The 23,712-nt window shown below is 42.3% G+C and overlaps 1 pseudogene; it reads left to right on the top strand.

The window, feature by feature from the left end:
- LOC119261609 overlaps nucleotides 1-23,712 on the top strand; it is a 56,164-nt pseudogene that overhangs the window by 15,188 nt on the left and 17,264 nt on the right.

Here is a 23,712-nt window from a genome sequence, read left to right as displayed (position 1 = left end):
AGTAAAGAACATCATTTCAAATCATTGATGATACTTGTTTCATGAACAAGAAAATGATACTGAAGAAACTTTATTGGATGATTGAAATGAGATCCTGATCAACTTTCTGTAAGTTTACTAGTTTTTCATTCTGGCATCAAGCATGAGTTGCTCAAAGTTAACCTTTCTGTAACCAGCTTAACTAGCAAGCGAATAGCAACAGCTGCATTGGAATTATGTTGCATGCAACTCAACATGCAGTTACTTGTATTAAAAAGTTTCATCATATAATGCCAGCATAAAACTTACTACCTCTGCATGGAAGGAATGCATCCATGTTAAGGATGCAAGCATCCAGGATGATACAAAATACATGTAACTAAACTAAGAAAAGCAATAAAAACACTAAAAACTTTTTTAAAAGCTTTGCCATTATGAAATAGAGTACTAGATAAACATTTCATGCTATATACTCATTTTCTGTAAGGACCTGTAGGCTTGAAATTTTTGCATGATCACAAATCAGAAAACCGCCTAGAGTAAACAAATGCAGCCTGCTCTCTAACAAAGAATCTTTTTACTAAGCAAGAATAGTTTGTAGAACTTGTTAATAAGTGGTGAGAATTTCCAGTACAGGCCTGCTGTACCACTCCACTGTGTGTATATATGGCTAATGTATGTAAGCTGCGGCCGTCACAGTGCTGCTTCACACTTATCACACAGAAGTATGTGTGTAAAAGAGGCCTGAGTATCACTTCAGTGTGTGTTGGTATCATTAGACTTGTGCTGTTTGTGATTTGGGAGAGACGACATGGCTGGCTAGAGAATTATTTCAGCCTGTCTCTTTAGGCCTGTTAGTGCCCATTGTGTTGGTGGAATGGAAATTGGTATTAGTAATTAATATAATCAAATAAATATTTTTCCAAATAACTCTTTTGTCATATTGACCAGGACACTGATGACTCTACACAGGTCAACTGAATGATTTGCTTCAAAACTGCAGAAACTGTATTTTATTTCCGTTGTGAAACAACTTAAAGCTGCCATTTGAACAACAGTCAGAAAAGTACCATTGATTTGTGTTTGGTTTTGCACAGAAATGATGTCTCTGCCACATTTTAAATATATTGGCAAAAGTATTCGCTCGTCTGCCTTCACACACATATGAAATTGAGTGAGATCCCATTCTTAATCCATGGGGTTTAAAATGATGTTGGCCCACCCTTTGCAGCTACAACAGCTTCAACTGTTCTGGGAAGGCTTTCCACAAGGGTTAAGAGTGTTTGACCATTGCTCCAGAAGCGTGTTTGTGAAGTCAAACGCTGATGTTGGATGAGAAGGCCTGGCTCACAGTCTCCGCTCTAATTCATCTAAAGACATTCTAGTGGGTTGAGGTTAGGATTTTGTATAGGCCAGTCAAGTTCTTCCACACCAAACTCGCTCATCCATGTCTTTATGGACCTTGCTTTGTGCACAGGTGCACTGTCATGTTGGAACAGGAAGCTGCCGTCCCCAAACTGTTCCCACAAAGTTGGGAGCATGAAATTGTCCAAAATCTATTGGTCTGCTGAAGCATTAAGTTCTGTAGTGATTGACTGTGCAGAAAGTTGGTGACCTCTGCACACTATGCCCCTCAGCATCTGCTGACCCCGCTCTGTCATTTCACATTGCCTAGCACTTCGTGGCTGAGTTGCTGTCGTTCCCAATCGCTTCCACTTTGTTATAATACCACTGACAGTTTACTGTGGAATATTTAGTAGTGAGGAAATTTCACGACTGGACTTGTTTCACAGGTGGTGTCCTATTATGGTATATACTATGAATAAACTACGACTGCATCCTATAGTAGAAGCACAATTATGATACACAACTGCACACTGCTTAGACCACACACTGCACACACAACTGCACACTGCTTAGACCAGACACTGCACATACAACTGCACACTGCTTAGACCTTACACTGCACACACAACTGCACACTGCTTAGACCATACACTGCACACACAACTGCACACTGCTTAGACCAAACACTGCACACACAACTGCATACTGCTTAGACCACACACTGCACACACAACTGCACACTGCTTAGACCATACACTACACACACAACTGCATACTGCTTAGACCACACACTGCACACACAACTGCACACTGCTTAGACCATACACTGCACACACAACTGCACGCTGCTTAGACCATACACTGCACACACAACTGCACACTGCTTAGACCAAACACTGCACACACAACTGCATACTGCTTAGACCATACACTGCACACACAACTGCACACTGCTTAGACCAAACACTGCACACACAACTGCATACTGCTTAGACCACACACTGCACACACAACTGCACACTGCTTAGACCATACACTACACACACAACTGCATACTGCTTAGACCACACACTGCACACACAACTGCACACTGCTTAGACCATACACTGCACACACAACTGCACGCTGCTTAGACCATACACTGCACACACAACTGCACACTGCTCAGAACACACACTGCACACATAACTGCACACTGCTTAGACCATACACTGCACACACAACTGCACGCTGCTTAGACCATACACTGCACACACAACTCTAATCTCTAGGGTTTACAGAGAATGGTCAGAAAAAGAGAAAATATCCAGTGAGCAGTTGTTGTGTGGACGAAAATGCCTTGTTGATGTGAGAGGTCAGAGGAGAACGGGCAGACTGGTTTGAGATGATAGAAAGGCAACAGCAACTCAAATAACCAACCAAAATCTCTGAGGAATGTTCCCAACACCTTGTAGAAAGTATGCCATGAAGAATTAAGGCAGCTCTGAAGGCAAAAGGGGATCCAGCCTTTTACTAGCAATGTGTACCTAATAAAGTGGCCAGTGAGTGTACGTTTCTTTCTGACACATGATTAAATGCAGTGTCCACTGGGTGGTGGGGGCGAGCACAGTTGCATATATGGTGGTACCATAAAAGCATAGGGCAGCACCAAGGGTACCACACAGGTGTTTACCAGCAGTTATGAAGAAATGCAATGGAAACTTTGTTGCTTGGTTAAGCTGTGGAATATACCTTGTAAACAACAATAAGCCTCTGGACATTTTTTCAGTTGCTGCATAAGCCTTTCAGGTGCTTCTTGCTTCATGAGCTCCTGTTTTGACTACTGTTTCTGCTTTTATTGGTCTCTGTGACCAATAAACTAAAAAACAAAACTCCAACCTAGACTACACACTCAAAACCCAGACAAGAGAGTCTCACATAAACCCAACAATCTGTATTTTGTATGTTGTTGTTTATCACTGTGTTGCATCACCTTTTAAGTGACCCACATATCCACTGCTATTTAAGTGACATGAAGCCAAATGCAGAACTATGATCCTCACATTTATTCATCATTCTTGTTGAAAAACTGTAAACTTGTATTTATATAAAACTGTATTTATATAAAATCAGACAGAATTTCTTCAGAAATGTTCCTGAAGTTTTGTATGTAAAATGGAAGTGATGCACTAATGTGGAGCTATAATAAAGATTAGCGTGAGTTTCAGGAGGCTAATTTCTAATGTGTGTGCGCTCACAGTTTTATATGTAAAAACTTCACATACACATGGTTTCTTATGCGCATGATTTACAACTTACATGCAGAACTATAATGTATATGCAGAACCCCCTAGTGGTGGAAAAGTGAATTCACCACAAAAACCATCATGAGATGCACAAACTCTCATTGATTATCAGCTGCTTCAGTATAAGTGACAGAAGGACTGGTGACTTTTGAGCTCATACCCTGTAAAAATGTTTCCTCAGTCAACATAAAAAATCTGCTGTAGTAGCGAGTAATAAAATAAGTATTTCGATTCTTGAGGATTTGAAATATTTAACATTTTAACATTTAATCCACATTTAGAAATTGCACATCATTTTAATTCACATCTGATGTTCAGTGTAAACGGGAAAATTGCTATACACAAAGAAATAAATGTGAAATTGTATTAAGTGTAAAAAAATGCCTTTATATGCCTTTTAAATGTAGACTTTATAGACTAGGATTAAAAATCTGCACAATGAAGTAAAATTGTAATTATTCAATCTTCATATTTATTTTTTACATGAAAAATAAACAGCTGTATTTAAATCAATAAGAAAAAAATTACACACAACACCAGCTTTTTAACTGCTTTATAGGCTACTCAGGATTTTAAAGGAAGTTGTTAATCATATATTCACTCCAAACATCTAAGGTCACCACAAAAATCTCAACAAAACTCTTATGACAGCAAATGTTCCACCAGATGCCACAGATGCACTTAAATGAGCCAAGACATGTTTGGTGCCCAAATTTTGCTTCTTTAGTTTAGCACTGGATCTATGTAGCTAACATTGCTAACAAACACTAGAAGTCAACAGTCAATTTTCATAAATGATGTCAATCTTGAGTTTTTGACCTGAAGACTATGTTTAAAAATTTAAACAGAATGACTAACGTAGCGTCCAGTGTGGTGTGCATGCATGCAAAGAGGAGCTGGACTCAGAATTCAGCACAACACCTTTAAAGTGGAGGTCTACAGCATTCAGCTACAGTCATTCTGTGTCCGAAACATCACTGTCAAGTCTTTACAACTTTAATGAAGACCTAGATGTGGTTTGAATTATTTTATTACAGCTAATAGTATGCTAATGTCTAGCTAGCTATAGCTAACTTTCCCATTCCACCTTAAATAGTCCAGCAGTATTGACGCCTGAAGCGCCAGAATGTAACTGCTGCATCATTTAAGGTGGAATGGGAAAACTGGAACAAGAAGCTGGTGAATAGTTGACTTCAGCTTCATATCACCAAAGAATTAGGGTTGGGAAATAATAAATAATTGTCTCATATCCCCTCTTTGAAAGCATATGAAGCCATAAATGTAACTAAAGCCCAGCAGCAAGTTTGCTGAACCTTTTCCTTCTCTTCTATCACTGAAGACGGGAAGGGTCGCCTGCAGAGCAGCAGGCGAAGAAGTGGGATCGGGCCTTATATGAAGTGTGGCTGCAGGTACTTCTGCAAGGCTTTTTACAAGTAGAAACAGTGAATTAGCGTGAAGTAAAAACCTTAAGCTAAAGTCTTAGAATGAAACCACATTCAATTGTATGATATATAATATATAGTACAAATTCATTGTAAGATGTCTTGCATTGCATTAGCTTCTTTGTAAGAGACCTGGCCAGAATCAAACTCGCTTACACCAAAAATGTGTTTGGTGTCTGAGATTTGCTTCTTAATTTTCTCACAGGAGATCTGAGTTAACAGAAGTGAAGTCATGCTGTAAACAATTGGAACAAACTGCGAATCATCTGCTTATGATTGAGCTCTATTACTGCACTTTAGCCTTAATAAGATCATTTCAAAAATATTTAAGCCTTTTCACATTATTTTTTAAAAGTTATAAGCTTATTCTTATGTACTTTGTACTTCCTTTTAATTTCCCGTTTAATGATTTTAAAGCTGCTTTTTACTTTTATTGATTTTCACTCTAAAGTGAAACCACTAAGTACAAGTATATTGAATTGCCTTTGTGTATGAAATGTGCTTATATAAATAAGCTTGTCTTGTCTTGCCTTGCTCATGTCACCCAAGTAGTTTTTGGGACACCAAACACTGATTGGCCAATTAAAAGCATTTGGGGTATCATTGATTTTTCACTGAACTATTCAATTGAATAACAGTCCATTATAGACCATTTCACAGATGTTGTATTTTGCTCCTCACTCTGACTCTCTCACCTCTCACTCTGAAACCACAGAGCTGTAGATCACCTCATCATCTCTGACTGCCTGAGAGAGCTGGAAAATAGGACAGGGTTAGAAATAATGGAGGATCTCTCGCTCCTACCACCCTGAGTGATCTTTCACCAGCTAAACTAAATGCTTAATAAGGTTGAGGTCAAAGCTACATTTTTCTCATAATCACTTACAGCTTTCAACCAGCTAATGTCCACTCAATTTACTGTGAAGTGGTCAAAACAGTGAACTGCTACTGGTGAAAAAGGCTGTATTTTTACTTACAGTTTTCTTTTTGGTTGTTGTGGTTACGCTGCTGTAGATGACGTCATTTTCACGATCCAATGCAGATGAAGACTGTGGACACAATATACTCAGTAACTTAATCTCTTAATGTTTCAGTAATCAAATACCGTTTGCATGCAGCAGTAGTTTAGGCAGTGCAACACATTTAATAAAAGCATGTGTCCACTCACCACAGAGACTATTTCTGCCCAATGAAGACGAAATAAGTGGGGTATAATCTGACAGCTGAGATGTACAAAGAAGAGGAACAACACCTAAACCACCCTTATCTCCACACTGATGGATCCTTGTCCATAGTCAGTGACCAGCACTGCTGAATTCTGGGATGTGGTAGTCTTCCACACTGTGAAGCATGTCCAGTCTTTAAATCTGCACCACTTCTTCTGTTCATTCTTATATCCAGCACTGTAGAGACACTGGACACTGACACTGCCCCCTTCCTGACCACTCACTCTGCTGTTTATCACAGACACAGCAGGATCTGAATAAAGAGGCAGAGAATGAGTCGTATAAATACATCCTCCATCATAAATAACACGTCTAAGTTACAGTGAACAGATTCTACTTCACACAGAGAGACGTCTTACCTGAACTGACCGTCAGGTACACATAATCACCGTCATCTGATCCGCCACTAATTTCCACAGCACACCAATAATATCCAGAGTCAGATTCTTGGAGTCTCTTCAGTTCCACAGTAAACATATTCTGGGTTGGATGATCAGTGACTGATGTTCTTCCACTTGTGTTTGTATAGGCTACTATTTTACAGAGGAGCCAGTCCCTCCCTTTACACCAGTATTTATGGTTTGATTTGTAGTTCTTATCATATAAACATGGAATAGTGAGAGATTCTCCACGTCTTACAGCTAAATTCTTCAGTGTGTTCATGCTCTCAGAATCTGTCAGGAAGAAGTCAAATTGTACTACGGCATCAGTGCTACACTTAACATGGGCTCTGCAAAGGTTCTTTAGCAAAATCAATGGCTATACATTTACTTTCCAATTTATCAGATCCATTTACAATATAGATGCAATGTAACAGTTACAGACTGTAGTCCATCTGTTTCTCTGCATAATTTGTTAACCCCCTTTCACCCGATACATCAGTAGTTAGGATTCTCCCAGTGTGTGTGTGTGTGCGTGTGTGTGTGTGTGTGTGTGTTGCACAAAGTGGATTAGGCACAACATGTCAGTGTAACTGCTGGGCTGACAAGAGTCCACCAACCAAAAAATCCAACCAATAGTGTCACTGGGTCAGAAACTGACCACAGATGAAGGAATAGAGAATGGCTTACACAAACTGTACAGCAACAGATATGGACGATCAAGGCAGAGTGGACAGTAAGCGGTCAAAGTGTTTATAAACTCCGGTGGCACTGCTGTGTGCAGAGTCATGGCAGTGCTAAGAATGATCCAACACCCAAATAATACTGTGGTGGTCTTGTGGAGTTCCTGACCATTAGTGATCGGGAAAAAGAGCGGCCAACATATTGTGAAGAGAAATCGAGTAAAATCTGTAATTCCAAAAAGTTTCATTTCAAAATGTTGCGAATCCTTTTGTAAGAGTGTTGAATGTAATGATTTTTTGAAAAGAATAAAAGATGGTATATAATGAAAGATACAAGTTGATATTTCTCTAATAAAGATGGTATTAATCACAACACAGCACTGATGTTCCTTTTACATGTAAAGCTCACTAACAACGTAAATCTTTTTTAAAAATCTTGAAAGATTTTGATTCTGTATTTTGGAACAAAACCCCTTTATTGTAGCACTACACAGTGCACCTATATGGTAAGTGGACCTGATAACGTTGGGCAACAAGTGCAGATACATGCTGTACACAGTAAAACTTGCATGAAACTAAATTGTATTTGAGTTGCATAATGTAAATGTCTTGGAATTCACTTCAAACAGTTGTAATCATCTCAACTTCATTAAACAAGTTTCATGAAACAGTCATTCAGAATGCTGATAAAGCATCACTCCATTATAGTAAACAGCATCATTTCAAATAACGGAGGGATTACTGGAGCTGTTCCATGATTAGACGAGCACTCTTCCTCCATAGTTTATGTGTCTCACTGCTGTGAACTGACATCATACGACTGGCAATAAAACACAGCCAGCTTCATCAAATGTGGGAGTCGAGCTGCTTTAGCAGTTGTAGTGGGAAATTTGATCAGCCATTTTTCAGACGCCCCCTAAACAAGCGGTAACGGTTGTGTGGTGAAGGAGAGACACAGACCCCTGTTTAATCAGAGTGAGCACAATGATCAAACCAATCGATCTGATCTAGATACAGTTTTGAATCGATGTCGTCAAAATTGTGATCGTTACAGAGTAAACATTGATGGTCAGGTGTTGTGCCGAATTCCGACTGCCCGGCAGAGTCCGACTGTCCCTCGCGTGCACGCGCTTCAAATAAACGTGTGAACGTGACGGATTTTATCTTCAATTTCCCTTCACAGCAAATAGGTGTTGTGTGTTGTTATTATAATAATTATTAATTTGATTAATAATGTTAAACAATGAAGTTATGATTATGTGGACTTGGCTTGTTTTCATATTTATTAATTGTTCATTTGTTAAAAAAAAAAATAAATGCACGCGAGCGCCCCCCTGGACAGACGGCGCCCCTAGCATTTGCCTATATCGCCTAATGGAAGGACCGGCCCTGAGTATGACGACATATTAACCACAGCTTTAAAGCTCTGGAGCAGTAAAGTTCACACCTGCTGACCTGACGATGCGGTCATTTTTCTAGTCATTGTCCAGCAGCCAGACTCTCATTGTTTTCATAGCAGGGCACATTAAGGAGACGCCTTTCAATACAGGGTGTGTGAATATTAATAGCAAGTAACTGGACAGTTAAAATGAAGAGAGAACATGAAATGGGCCTCCTTGTCTAAGACTGACCACGACTAAGTTTAAATGAGTTAGAAGTGCTTATTAATAATAATATAGCTATTTATCCCATTATAGATCATCATTTAATGACAGAGAGAGAATGATCACCAAAACCAAATAACTTTAAGGAGCTGAATAAGAATTCATGCTGGTTTATGAAAGAGGTGTTCCAGTGTTCTCTGAGCCACGATGACCGCTCAAATGGGCGTGGTTTGAAAGGTTTTATGGTTAAAGTTTCTGGCGTGTAAATATATAAAGTGATGATTAGTTAAAAAACACTCGTCTGAAATAAATGTGGAGGAAAGAAAGTGATAAAAATGAAGACGACTTCAAAGGTTTTTATGGTTTTTACTCGTTTTTTATTTTATTTTACATTTTTTATTTTCTTTTCTGTGATTTTATTTTATTTTATTTTGGTTGTTAGTGTTTAATCTAGTGATGACAAACCATTAGTGAAAGTTAAATTATCCTCAGACATGCGTGTAGAAACATTCTGCTCTATAAAATGGAAAATGTTACAAGGTTTTAAACAAAAATTATTTTTATGTTTTTAAAATAAAATAGATTATATGACATTTTTGCTAAAATGAAAATGATTGCATGTTTTTTTTACTGAAAATATAAAAGGATCTTCTCAGTAAATGAATGTGTGTGTGTTCACACACTAGCAGTGATTAAAACACTGGTGTCATAATGTGTTTTGTACAGTCACACAAACTCACTCCTGAGTTACTGCATAGCTTCACCTTCACTACGAATCAGAGAGGAACAGGTTCAGCAGCGGCGTCCAGAGGTTTGTGCTCTCCAGGTTTTGATGAGTTTCTCACCACCAGGCTTGGAGTCTGTGCTGCTGATGGATTTGTGTCTTTCTCCTCCTCAGAAATAACAATGTGTTCTCTTTGTGGAGGAAACTCCTCTTAGTCCGACAACACGACGCACGTGACAATGTTTGAACAAATCGCGCGGGATATTTGACCATCATCTTCACATGAGATGTAGATAATCTCTGATGTTATTCAAATTATTTACATAATTCCTAGGTGACGTCACGTGGGAAAATTATTTATATATTACCCACGTGACGTCACGTGGGAAAATTAGGTATATATTACCCACGTGACGTCACGTGGGAAAATTGTTTACATATTTCATGATGTCAACGCATAACTCTCTCATTCTGACATGTACCGGTTCTATCTTTACTCTCCAGAGTTAAAACTATGACCAAGTCTGAGCGCTGTGCAGGGGAAAGAACTGTAGCTGCGTAAGATTGATGTTTATTTAAGCCTCTTTCAGCAGCCCAGTACATTTAGAATGTAGCTCAACAAAAACCCCCAAAAGTCCGTCCCCACTGCTCTCTAAACCAGCCGTATTAGTTAGGAAAACCGCAAGTCGTTCACCCTGTGTGACGGAGAAAGAACCTGACAGTGAAAAGAAGAGAGACATTTCTGAACTTTCTCCTAACAGCCGTTTCTGTAGGTATAAGAGCAGGAATTGTGGATAAATATATTTAAGTCATTTATAATTCATTTAGCTTTCATTATCAAACTGTTCTGTAATGATATTAAGGTTATTAAAAGTCATTCAGTGATGGTGCCTCTCCAGCTTTCTCACACTGCTCACAGAGAAGTGGGAGTTCAGGTTCAGCAGGTAGTCTGATTTCTCCAGCCTGGGTGCTGGTTACCTTTACTCTAGTAGCAGCACATTTACTTTAGTTGATCTGCCTCATTATCTGTCTCTCTGTGGAGACTAGACGTTTCAGATCTTTTCTCAAAGGTGAGCTTTTCAACTCTTCAGTCTGCTGCTACTGCTACTGCTGCTCATCCCTCCTGTCTCCATTTGTCCTTCTTTGCTCTTTTTTAAAGGTACCCATGCTGCTGACACCAAATCCACACCAGCTGCCTGTTATTAAGGGCCTCCATTCACCTTCCCTGCTCCACAGCTTTGCTGCAGTGTTGTACTAGGCCACCTATATGCTATAAAACTCAGTAAAACTTACTGACAGTTCTTTTACTCAGATAATGGAAAATTCTGTTAGAGTACACACACACACACACACACACATATACATATACATATATGTCATGTATGCTGCACTGTAAAAAAAAAGTTCAGCAAACTTTTAAAAAAATGTCAACTTATTACAAATGATTTTTTGAGTAAATTGAACTTTTCGCTCAAAAGTCTGCCCAACTCAAAATATAAAGTTAAATTACGAGTTCACTTAACTTAAAATATTTTGTCCATAGAATGAATTAGAGGACAAAGCAATGTTAGTTGGGAGAAGCTATCATAACTTGTAAAAATTAGTCCAGATGGTTAACTTAATATTTTAAGATAAAAGCAATACAGTAATATAGTATATTTATCATAATAAAGAACACAATCCAACAAGATGAACATTAATAAAACATTTATTAAAAAGTATTAAAACATTTAGTAAAGACATTTTCTCCAAACTATTCTTTTAATGGAAAAATGGGGTAAAATGACAATGGAAACAAGAATGTGGACTGGCCAGAGTAACACCAAATTCACCTTTGGACTGAACTGTTCTTTAAACTACTGTTTAGTCATTTTCATATTGGGCCCAATTAAGCAAAATAAAAAGTAAAGAACATTAAATAAATTGCCATGTATTCAATTGCAAATGCCCAACAAATGCAGAATAAACTATAAAATCTGCTAGATAAAATTCAACATAAAAACTCCTCCAGGATAATTGCAATGTTTGTGACTTCTGGCAGAGATGTCGCAGCAGCCACGTTATCTTTCATTACAGAAAGAATTCCAATCTGTATTCTTTCCAATCTGTAATCGTTGGTGTAGTGGTCCTCAGCATCTGTTTCCTGGGAGGGAGAGGGAGAGAGAGAGAGATCAAAATATTTTTATACATTCACAAAGCACTAAGCATATTGTCCATGTAGGTAAAGGCACTACTTACCAGACGTTTCTTCAGTAAGCTGGATGGATTTTCCCGCAGAAAAAGGGGCAACCCCTCAAGTACTGTTCTTTCCCGACTGGCAACAATATCAGTCACCTGAGCAAATACACATGGTTGACAATACTTGTAGCAACCAGCAGCTCTGGCTCAGTGTTTAGCAAGTGTATCAAGAACCATGTTCATTCCTGTTTGTAAACATATTTTTAAGGTAATATGAACAATATGCAAGTAGCCAACATGCAAGTAGCTACTCCAGATACAGACTATAAGAAATACATATGAAATTAGGATATAAGAGCAGATGGAACTGACTCAATCTCACATGCATCAGGATAAGCTTTCGTTTCAAAAACGGTTTGTGCAAGCTTGTCCAGTATCTCAGACTTCATGTCCCTGCGGACACCACATAACACCACTCTGCAACACTTTCTTGTTTCTCGGGCAAACAGTTGTTGGACTTCGGAGTGAACCTGATCTTCTTCTTCTTCTTCTTTCAGCTGTTCCCTTTAGGGGTCGCCACAGCGGATCATCTGCCTCCATCTTGCCCTATCTACTGCCTCCTCTACTTTTACACCAACCATCTCCATGTCCACCTTCACTACATCCATAAACCTTCTCTGAGGTCTACCTCTTCTCCTTCTACCCGGCAGCCTCATCTCCAACATTCTTTGACCAATATATCCACTATTGCTCCTCAACACATGTCCAAACCATCTCAACCTGGCCTCTCTGGATTTATCTCCAAACTGCTCCACCTTCACTGTCCCTCTGATCTGCTCATTTCTAATCTTGTCCATCCTTGTCACTCCCAACGAAAATCTCAGCATCTTCATCTCCGCCACCTCCAGCTCAGCCTCCTGTCTTTTAGACAGAGCCACAGTCTCCAAACCATACATCATAGCAGGACGCACTACTGTCTTCTAAACCTTCCCTTTCACTCTTGCTGCTATCCTAAATTGCATCTGAGGTACTCTTTCTGGGCATGAAACCAAACTGCTGCTCACTGATCTGAACCTCTCGCCTTAGCCTTGCTTCAACAACTCTTTCCCATACCTTCATGGTGTGGCTCATCAACTTTATACCTCTGTAGTTACTGCAGCTCTGCACATCACCCTTGTTCTTAAAAATGGGGACCAATACACTGCTTCTCCACTCATCAGGCATCCTCTCACTTTCCAGGATTTTGTTAAACAACCTGGTTAAAAAGTCCACTGCCTTCTCTCCTAAACATCTCCATACCTCCACAGCTATGTCATCTGGACCAACTGCCTTTCCATTCTTCATCCTTTTTAAAACTGCCCTCACTTCCACCTTATTAATTCTCTGCACTTCCTGATCCACTATCTCTCCCCCCATTGTCCTCCTCTCTTTCTCGTTTTCCTCATTCATTAGTTCTTCAAAGTACTCCTTCCATCAACTCAACACTCTCTGTTCACTCACTAGTACATTTCCCTCTCTATCATTTATCAGCCTAACCTGCTGTACATCCTTTCCAGCTCTATCTCTCTGTTTAGCCAAACGATACAAGTCCTTTACTTCTTCTTTACTGTCCAGCCTCTCAGCTCATCATAGGCCTGAGCCTTTGCCTTTGCCACCATTCTTTTCGTTATGCAACTAGCCTCACAGTACTCCTGCCTACTTCCTTCATCTCTCTGGTTATCCCACTTTTTCTTAGCTGCCTTCTTCTTCTGAATACTCTCCTGGACTTCCTCATCCCACCACCAACTTTCCTTGTCTTCTTTCCTCTGACCAGATGAAACACCCAACACATGTTTGCCAGTTTCTCTCACCACCTTAGCTGTAGTTTCCCAGTCCTCAGGTAGCTCCTCACTGCCCCCAAGGGCCTGTTGCAATTTTTCCCTGAACTGCCTGCAACCATCCTCCTCCTTCAGCTTCCACCATCTAATCTTTGGCTGTGACTTCACTCTCTTCCTCTTCTTTGTTTCTAATCTCATTCTACAGACAACCACTCTATGCTGCCTTGCTACACTTTCCCCTGGTACCACTTTACAATCTCCAATCTCCTTTAGGTGGCATCTCCTGTAAGGATATAATCCACCTGTGTGCACCTCCCTCCACTCTTGTATGTCACCCTGTGTTACATACCCAGCACCTCTTCATCCCCTCTGTTCCCTTCACCAACATGTTCATTGAAGTCTGCACCAATCAGTAATCTCTCCTCTCTAGGGACACCATCTACCACTTCATCCATCTTACTCCAAAATTCCTCTTTCTCCTCTAACTGACAACCAACCTGTGGTGCATATGAACTGACCACATTCAAAATCACACCATCAACCTCCAACTTCAGGCTCATGATCCTGTCTGACACTCTCTTTACATCCAGAACACTTTTCACAAGCTGTTCCTTTAGGATTATCCCTACTCCATTTCTCTTCCTCTCTACACCGTGATGGAACAGTTTGAATCCACCTCCAATGTTCCTGGCCTTGCTTCCTTTCCATCTGGTCTCCTGGACACACAGAATATCTACCTTCCTTCTCTCCATCATGTCTGCAAGCTCTCTGCCTTTACCAGTCATTGTACAATAGTCCAATTTCCACCGGCACCCTGCTGGTCAACAGCACCAGAGGCGGTCGTTGTTAACCCGGGCCTCGACCGATCCGGTATGGCAATCATATTTGTGCATGACAGTTTTTCTGAAGTTTTGCACTGGATGCCCTTCCGGACGCAACCCTCACCATTTATCTGGGCTTGGGACCGGCACCACAAATACACAAAGTACACCCCTAATGGCTGGTTTGCCACCTAGACAAAATAAATACAAAAAATATATTGAGCCTTTATTTTGTATGAATACAAGCCAGCTGACAGTTGCAGTTGTATTGCACCACACACTATGGGCCAGATTTACCAAACAAAATGGCTCAGCTAAGGCATCGATGGGTGCGCAGAAGGCTTTGCACATGCACATGATGAGCTGTAGGTTTGAAGGTCACCACACAGTGGCAATGTTGTGCTGTGCAGTGCAGGATCCTGTAGCATCATGAAGTTAAGTGCTGCTGCAGAATGTGTTGCCATGTGACCGCTGATAGACATCAAGTTCAAATTTATCTTACACATGCTAGTACCTTTAGCTGAGGTGACACACAATATTTCCAGAAGTATTCACTCACCCAACCAAATCATTGAATTCAGGTGTTTCAATCACTTCCATGGCCACAGGTATAAAACCAAGCACCTAGGCCTGCAGACTACTTCTACAAACATTAGTGAAAGAATGGGTCGCTCTCAGGAGCTGAATTTCAGTGAATTTCAGCATGGTACCGTAATAGAAGTCCAGTCATGAAATTTCCTCGCTACTAAATATTCCACAGTCAACTGTCAGTGGTATTATAACAAAGTGGAAGCGATTGGGAACGACAGGAACTCCGCCATGATGTAGTAGGCCACATAAAATGACAGTGCGGGGTCAGCGCAGAGGTCACCAACTTTCTGCCGAGTCAATCGCTACAGACCTCCAAACTTCATGTGGCCTTCAGATTAGATCAAGAACCGTGCGAGAGAGCTTTGTGGAATGAGTTTCCAAGGCTGTGCAGCTGCATCCAACCCTTACATCACCAAGCGCAATGCAAAGTGTTGAATACCACTGGACTCTACAGCAGTGGAGATGTGCAATTGTCCGACTGCATTGTGCCAAGTGTAAAGGTTGGTGGAAGGGGGATTATGGTGTGGGGTTGTTCTTCAGGAGTTGGGCTTGGCCCCTTATTTCCAGTGAAAGGAACTCTTAATGCTTCAGCAGACCAAGAGATTTTGGACAATTTCATACTCACAACTTTGTGGGAACAGTTTGAGGATGCCCCCTTCCTGTTTCAACATGACTGCACACCAGTGCACAAAGTAAGGTCCATAAAGACATGGATGAGCAACTTTGGTCTTGAAGAACTTGACTGGCCTGCACAGAGTCCTGACCTCAACCCAATAGAATAATAATAAATAATATATTACATTTATACAGCGCCTTTCACAAATACAAGGTCACTTCACATAGCAAAAAAAAAAAAACACTATACAGAGGAGGAGGAAGAAAAATGTGCATTAAACAGAAAAGTCTTTAAGTCAGATTTAAAAGAAGAAAGAGAAGAGCCTCCCTGAGGGATTGAGGAAGAGAATTCCAGAGTTTGGGGGCCATGGCACTAAAGGACCTCCCTCCCAAGGTGGAAATTCTGGTGCGTGGAACAGCAAGTAAGTTATTGCTAGAAGATCTGAGAGAGCGAGTGGGAGTGTAAGAGGTCAGCAGTTCTCTGAGGTAGGGGGGAGCAAGGTTATGTAAAGCTTTGAAAGTGAGAAGTAAGATTTTAAACTTTATACGGGACGGGACCGGTAGCCAATGTAGATGGGAGAGAATGGGGGTGATATGAGCTGAACGCTTAGTGTGGGTGAGAACTCTAGCTTCAGAGTTCTGAATGTACTGTAACTTTTGTATAGACTTTACAGAGAGACCAACAAAGAGGGAGTTACAATAGTCAATGCGGGACATAATGAAGGCATGAACCAGAGTTTTGGCATCTTTATCAGACAGGAACGGTTGGAGACGAGCAATGTTACGTAAATGAAAGAATGCAGTCAGGAATTTGATGTGCAGATCAAAATTGAGTGATAAGTCGAGTAAAACACCAAGATTTCTAACGACAGGTGCAGGCTTAACGAGCAGGCCATCAATACTAACTTAAAAAATTTGGATGACTTTGCTAGTAGAGGTTTAGGGCCAACCAGTAAGACTTCAGTTTTAGCAGTGTTTAGCATGAGAAAGTTATTATGCATCCAGAGCTTTAAATCAGAAATACAATCAATTAGTGTACTGGGAGGGGTATCTGAAGGTGTGTGTGTACTGAGATATAACTGAATATCATCAGCATAACAATGGAAGTTTAGGCCATGGCTACGAATAATCTGCCCAAGGGGTGAAATGTAAATTAAGAAAAGTAGGGGTCCAAAAACTGAGCCCTGCAGGACAGCACATCTAACAGGAGAGGAGGAGGATTTATGTGGGCCTAATGTAATAAACTGGTGTCTGTCTGTAAGATATGACCTGAACCACTGTAGGGCTGTGTCAGTGATGCCAATAGAAAAAAGACGAGGAATGAGAACATCATGATTAACAGTATCAAAAGCTGCACTTAAGTCGAGGAGCAGGAGAATATTGAGAGAACCACTAGCAGACCGGAGAAGATCATTAACAACTCGCAGAAGAGCTGTCTCAGTGCTGTGGCAAGTACGGAAACCAGACTGGAATGGCTCATAGAGGGCATTATCACTCAGAAATTTCTGGAGTTGGGAAGCAACCACTCTTTCCATTACTTTAGCTAAAAATGGAAGGTGTGAGATGGGTCTGTAGAGAATCGGGTCCAATTCAGGTTTGTTAAGTGAAAGGACCGGCCGTTTTTGGTCCGTTCATGAAGAGGAACCAGAGAGTGGATCACCTGTCCTGTGGAAAGTCTCAGTTGCAGCAAGAGCGCTCGGTGCAGAAAGACAGAACCACTCTCGTAATCAATCAAAGAGTTTATTAAGTCCTCTGCACAAAGAAAGAAGGGCACTCCTTCTTTTATACAAACATGTCCTGCCCTGTTGCGTACAAGCAAACAGGGTGGACCCAAATAAGTTGTCTAACAGTCATGAAATGCTAAGCTGACACTCACGGACCACCGGAACTGCCCAAAGGAGGGGGGCTTCTGCTCTGTGTACGATAATCTTACCTACGAAAGAGAACAAATGGTTCTGGACAGAATGTTGTCCCGATAAGAGGAGCAAGTTGTTTGTGCAAACTGCCAAGGACAGTAGCTATGCTTGCTGCAAAGTCTGCTTAGAGCAGAGTTAGAGCAGAGTTAACCCTTTCATCGGAGTAACAGCAGCAGTTTTAAGGGCAGTAGGAACAGAACCAGAAGACAGACATGAATTTATCACTGTAGCAACTGGGGTGTTGATTACAGATGAACAGGCCTTGAGTAGAGGGGTGGGGGCAAGGTCAAGCTGACAGGAGGAAGCATTAGACTTAGTGATGAGCTCAGAGACAGAAAAGGAGTCAACAGGTATGAAACAAGTTAGCTTTGTGTTCAAAGAAGGAGAATCTGTAAAGGAGAATGGCTGGGAAGCAGAAGAAACGAGGCTATAGATTTGATTAATTTTCTTGTCAAAAAATGTAGAAAAGCCTGACATTGCTCAGGTGAATGGGGGCACGCTGATACAGGAGGATGGAGGAGTTTGTTAACGGTTTGAAAGAGAGCTTTTGGCCTAGAGAAACCATGCTCTTAGGGGATGATAGGTTATGTAGGTCAGACAGGGCTGAAGACTGAAGAGAAGCAGCAAACAGATTGAGACTGAGACCTAATATCACGATAGACAACAGAGATTTTTTCACAGGGGGGAGGAGTAGAAATATGAAAAGTACATTCAGTGAGCTTATGGTCAGAGATACCAGAAACTGAACCAGAGACAGAGATATCATTCAAACCAGTAGAGCAGAGTAAATCAAGAGTATGACCATGAGTGTGAGTTGGAAAATCAACATGCTGCATCAAGTTAAAACACTCTAAAGCTGAAATGAACTCAGATGTGAAAGAGCATTCAGTATCAACATGGATATTGAAGTCACCAAGCACAATTATGGCAGAGCAAAGAGATGAGATGATTGTGAGGAGTTCATTAAGTTCAGACAAGAAGTTAGCAGCAGGTTTGGGAGGGCGATAAACTAACAGGAACAGTAAAGGTGAGGAGGAAACAACCTTCAAGGCAATATATTCAAAGGTTGTAGTACTAAATAGGGAAAGTTCTCTGACCGTTAAACTGGAATGATGAACCACAGCCAGACCACCTCCTCTCCCTTTCAGTCGGGGTTTGAGAGTTAACTATAGCCTGGGGGCGTCAGCATGTTTAAATGTAAGTAGTCACCAGGTTGTTGCCAGGTTTCCGAAAGAAAAAACATTTCCACGTTTTTCTGGGTGATGAGGTCGTTGATTAACGAGGCTTTATTGGTTATGGATCATGCGTTAAGATGGGCGAGGTTAAAGCAGCGACGGCTGGGAAGAGAAGGTTCAACCAGATTTGAAAGTGGACGGAGATGGCCATGATTTACTCCACGGATGGCTTTAGTGTCACGCTGGCGAGCACGATTATATGTCCATATAGTCGGGATCCGCGCATTAGAGCCATCACGGCCAAAACTAAACGAAGATCCTCTTTTTGAGCGGTGGATGTAACGTGGACGTCGAGCAATCCCAAGTGTCCGGCAGAGATTATATGACGCGGAATCCAAGCGCGCATGGCAGGCGAGGTGTGTAAGTTCAGTTCGTGAGTATTTAAACATTGCCAGAGCGTAAAAAACAAAAATGAGCAGCACGACTCGAGGCCAAAAACAAAAACTCTGGACACCGGCCGTGGACATGACGGAGAAGAGTGGACATGCCAGAGCTCAGACCGCGCATGTTAGCCAACCACACCCACTACACCACCAGCCAAGACTGTGAGAAGCACAAGCAGAAATGCTGCAGCTGACCACAGAACAAACTGGCAACAGCAACGAAGCAAGAGGGCACAAACAGGGAACATGCGTCCAATGACCAAGTTGAACATCAGAACACTTTTGGGATGAATCAGAGCTTCAATCAGACTGCGACCCTTAACAAACTCCTAATCCTTGTGGAAAGCCTTCCCAGAACAGTTGAAGCTGTTATAGCTGCAAAGGGTGGGCCGACATCATATTGAATGCTGTGGATTAAGAATGGGATCTCACTCAATTATATATGCATGTGAAGGCAGACGAGCGAATACTTTTGGAAATATAGTGTAGCTTTAGCATTTGTCTGTTTATCTAAAAGACATGACATACTGTGGCTTAATATGGCTTTAATTTAATGCAATAACAGCAAAATGCTGAGTGGTGTGTTACACACTGAGAAACTGAACAGTGCTTAGAGTCGCCAAGTGTCAGCACACATCAGTTCATTAAAGACAATAGATAAATAAATTTAGATTTTTTGGGTGCTGCACAGAAACTATTAGTGTGCCAGACTTCATCAATATGTGCGTTAGGGTTGCAGTGTTTAGGGAAGAGACCAAGCAAATTAACAACTCATAATGATTTACTTACTAATTTATTAATGTCCATAAGTTTTCATCTTCTGCTTTTACTTTGCGTTGCACAAAAATACACAAATTGTACCAAACTAATGTTAAAAAAATGAAAATCTCATTTGCTTTCAGAAAAGTGAATATAAGACTTTTGTGGGTGTATAAACAACACTTTGCTATTCTAGCTTTGTGTGTATTTGTGTATGTATGTGAAAAGTTCTCAACTGCTGAAGACTCTGAAGTGACGTACAGTACTGTGAGGAATAAAAAGGAGGAGGTAGGACTTTAGTCTTCAACTTCATCTGCATATTAACAGCATTTGATTACACATTAAGAGACTATGTGAACCTGAGTAAATGATGTCCACAGCCTTCATCTGTGCCAGCTCATGAAAATGATGTGATCTACTGCAATCTAACCACAACTACTGAAAACAAAATGGTAAGTGAGCTCTTAAAAATACCGCTATTAGCACCAGTAACACTTCACTGCTTTGACCACATCACAGTTCAGGTTGAGGAGGCTTTATTAGCTGTTTGCTGTAAGTATGAAGGGAAATGTCTCTCTTTGATGCAGGAACCTCAGCTTTATTAAGCATTTAGCTGGCGCAAGAGCACTCAGGGTGGCAGGAATAAGAGATCCTCAATCATTTCTAAAGCTCTCCTATTTTCCAGCTCTCTCCAGCAGTCAGAGGTGAAGGGGTGATCTACAGCTCTGTGGTTCACAAGTAAGAGGTGAGTCTCAGTTTGAGCATCAATATACAAAATCTGGGACATGGCATGTAAGCCTAGGTTATTGATTTTTTTTTTTTTACATTTTCCAGTCATCTACTACTTTTTCAGCCATTTACTGCCATCTCAAATTATTTCAAGTCAGATTATTTAATTGATTTTATTTTATATATATACCTCTCCATGGATCACCACCTTATCATGGTGGAGGGGTTTGCGTGCTTGAATGATCCTAGGAGCTATGTTGTCTGGAGCAAAAGCTCCTGGTAAGCTCCTGGGTCTCCCATGGCAAACTGGTCCTAGGTGACAGGTCAGACAAAGTGTGATCCATAATAACCCCTATAAAAACACAAAAACAGGACTTGTGTACCCTGCCCGGAACAGGGTTACCGGGGCCCCACCCTGGAGCCAGGCCTGGGGGAGGGGCTCGCCAGCGAGCGTCTGGTGGCCAGGAATTTACTCATGGTGCCCGGCCGGGCCCAGCCCGAAGGAGGTACATGAGTCCCCCCTCCCATCGACCCACCACCAATGGGAGGGGCAGTAGTAGGGGTTCGGTGCTTTGTGGATCGGGCAGTGTCCAAAGGCGTGGGCCTTGGTGTTCTGATCCTTGGTTGCTGAAACTGGCTTTTGGAACTTGGAACGTTACCTCACTGGCGGGGAAGGAGCCTGAGTTGGCGCGCAAGGTTGAGAGATACCGGCTACATATAGTCGGGCTCACCTCAATACACAGCTTGGGCTCTGGGTCCAATCTCCTTGAGAGGGGCTGGACTTTATTCTTTTCTGGAGTTGCCCATGGTGAGAGGCGGTGGGCAGGTGTGGGCTTTCTCATAGCCCCTCGACTCTGTGCCTGTATGTTGGGGTTTTCTCTGGTGGATGAGAGGGTAGCTTCCCTACGCCTTCGGGTTGGGGAATGGGTCCTGACTGCTGTCTGTGCTTATGCACCAAACAGCAGTTCAGAGTACCCAGCCTTCCTAGAGTCCTTGGGAAGGGTGCTTGAAAGTGCTCCTCCTGGAGACTCTATTGTCCTACTGGGGGACTTTAACCCTCACGTTGGCAATGACAGTGAGACCTGGAGGGGTGTGATAGGGAAGAATGGCCGCTCTGATCTGAACCACAGTTCAATGATTGACTTTGTAGTCATGTCATCAGACTTGCAGCCATGTGTTTTGGACACTCGGGTAAAGAGAGGAGCTGAGCTGTCAACTGATCACCACCTGGTGGTGAGTTGGATCAGGTGGTGGGGGAAGATGCCGGTCAGACCAGGGAAGCCCAAACGTATAGTGAGGGTTTGCTGGGAACGTCTGGCAGAAGAACCTGTCAGATTGATCTTCAACTCACACCTCCGTCAGAACTTTGACCAGATATCGGGGGAGGTGGGGGACATTGACTCAGAATGGGCCATATTCCATTCCTCCAGTCCTCCAAACCTGGTGGTGGACACCCCAGGTGAGAGATGCCGTCAAGATGAAGAAGGAGTCCTATGAAGGATACCAGAGGCAGCTGGCGGGTATCGACAGGCCAAGCGATCTGCGGCTTCAGTCATCGCCAAGGCAAAAACCTGTGTATGGGAGGAGTTTGGTGAGGCCTTGGAAAGTGACTTTATGTTGGCTCTGAAAAGATTCTGGCAAACCGTCAGGCGACTCAGAAGGGGAAAGCAGTGTGCCACTAGCACTGTATATAGTGGAGATGGTGTGCTGCTGACTTCGACTGAAGACGTCATTGGGCGGTGGAAGGAATACTTTGAGGACCTTCTCAATCCCACCGACACATTCTCCAGTGAGGAGGCAGAGTCTGGGGACATGGGAATAGGCTTGTCCATTACTGAGGCCGAAGTCGCTAAGGTAGTTAAGAAGCTCCTTGGTGGCAAGGCTCTAGGGGTGGATGAGATCCGCCCTGAGTTCTTCAAGGCTCTGGATGTTGTGGGGCTGTCTTGGCTGACACGCCTTTCCATGGACATCGGGGGCAGTGCCACTGGATTGGCAGACTGGGGTGGTGGTGCCTCTTTTTAAAAAAGGGGGACCGGAGGGTGTGTTCCAACTACAGGGGAATCACACTCCTCAGCCTCCCTGATAAGGTCTATGCAGGGGTACTGGAGAAGAGAGTCCGGCTTATAGTCGAACCTCTGATCCAGGAGGAGCAGTGCGGGTTCCGCCCTGGTTGTGGAACACTGGATCAACTCTTCACCCTCTCCAGGATTCTGTAGGGTTCATGGGAGTTTGCCCAACCAGTCCACATGCTTTGTGGATCTGGAGAAGGCATTCGACTGTGTTCCCCAGGGTATTCTGTGGGAGGTGCTTCGGGAGTACGGGGTACATGGCTCTTTGCTACGAGCCATTCAGGCCCTGTACAAACAAAGCTGGAGTTTGGTTCGCATAGCCGGCAGTAAGTCAGACTCGTTCCCAGTGAGAGTTGGACTCCGTCAGGGCTGCCCTTTGTCACCGATTCTATTCATAACTTTTATGGATAGAAATTCTAGGCGCAGTCAGGGGATGGAGGGTGTCCGGTTTGGTGACCTCAGGGTCACATCGTTGCTGTTTGCAGATGATGTGGTCCTATTGGGGACATCAGGCTGCGAACTTCAGCTTTCGCTGGATCGGTTTGCAGCCGAGTGTGAAGCGGCCGGGATGAGAATCAGTACCTCTAAATCCGAGACCATGGTTCTCAGGCGGAAAAGGGTGGAGAGCCCTCTTTGGGTCGGGGATAGGCTCTTGCCTCAAGTGGAGGAGTTCAAGTATCTCGGGGTCTTGTTCACGAGTGATTGTACAAGGGAGCGGGAGATTGACAGGCGGATTGGTGCTGGGTCAGCAGTGATGCGGGCTCTTTACTGGTCTGTTGTGGTAAAGAAAGAGCTGAGCCATAAGGCAAGGCTCTCGATTTACCGGTCGATCTACGTTCCCACCCTCACCTATGGTCATGAGCTTTGGGTAATGACCGAAAGAATAAGATCGCGAATACAAGCAGCCGAAATGAGTTTCCTCCGCAGGG

This window comes from Pygocentrus nattereri, chromosome 19 (assembly GCF_015220715.1).
Source record: "Pygocentrus nattereri isolate fPygNat1 chromosome 19, fPygNat1.pri, whole genome shotgun sequence".
Classification (NCBI taxonomy): Eukaryota; Metazoa; Chordata; class Actinopteri; order Characiformes; family Serrasalmidae; genus Pygocentrus; species Pygocentrus nattereri.
Note: the sequence above shows the minus strand (reverse complement) of the source record. Positions and strands in the feature narration are given on the sequence as shown.